This window comes from Cyprinodon variegatus, unplaced genomic scaffold (assembly GCF_000732505.1).
Source record: "Cyprinodon variegatus isolate N-32 unplaced genomic scaffold, C_variegatus-1.0 Scaffold250, whole genome shotgun sequence".
In the NCBI taxonomy this organism is placed as follows: domain Eukaryota; kingdom Metazoa; phylum Chordata; class Actinopteri; order Cyprinodontiformes; family Cyprinodontidae; genus Cyprinodon; species Cyprinodon variegatus.
In genome coordinates, this window is record NW_015150703.1 from 544,120 (window position 1) to 544,968 (window position 849).

Consider the following 849-nt stretch of genomic DNA (forward strand, 5'->3'; position numbering starts at 1 on the left):
CCTTCCCAAAATTACTTCAACGGAAGGTTTCCAGATGGATATGCGGAGCAAATCCATCTGGCGGAGTCAGGTTAATGGTATGGTATGGTTAGAGCATTGCGCTTGGGTCCCAGAGGTTCTGAGTTCAAGCCCCACTCCCACAGATTGCCACTCAGGGTCCCTGAGCAAGACCCTTATCCTCACACTGCTCCCTGAGCGCCGCACAATGGCAGCCCACTGCTCCCCAGGGGGATGGGTTAAATGCAGAGAGATTATTTTGTTGCCTTGTTTTTGTAACAGCGTAATGACAATAAACTTAAATTCTATTCTTTTGAATTCTATTCCACCAGTCAATGGATACTCATCTCCAGCACTGGCAAATTAGTAGATGTTTTAGTATATAAAACCGTGAAGAAACACCTTAAATGACAAAATTTGAACCTGGAATGAGAATAAATGAGAGTTACGTTCTCTGGATTTTTGTTTTCCTTGTTTTGATGTTTTCTAAATTTCCTTATTTAAGTTTCAAAACGGCCTTGCCATATTTGGAGACTCAGATTTTCTGATTTTATGAACAGGCAAGTCACTTGGAATCTGACTACATCTCTTCTGGGCCATATTTGTATGTGGTTTTAAATCTGATACAGATCAGATCTTTTGGAATCTTACTGCGGTCCGAACAACCAAGTGACCCAGATCTGAATTAGTATGACGATGATGTCACTCTGTACTGACGACGCAAATCAAAAATGACTACAACAAACATGGAGGACAATGTAGTCGGAGATCTGGAGTCAGCAATATTCTATGTTCTATATTCTATGTTCTATATTCTGGAGTTAATAAGTATTTGGGTGAATACAATTTGCA

At 40.4% G+C, this 849-nt stretch overlaps 1 protein-coding gene across 1 annotated transcript in view; it reads right to left on the reverse strand.

Moving 5' to 3' along the window:
- doc2b (double C2-like domains, beta) overlaps window positions 1-849 on the reverse strand; it is a 281,581-nt gene that overhangs the window by 183,765 nt on the left and 96,967 nt on the right. The window lies entirely within an intron of this gene.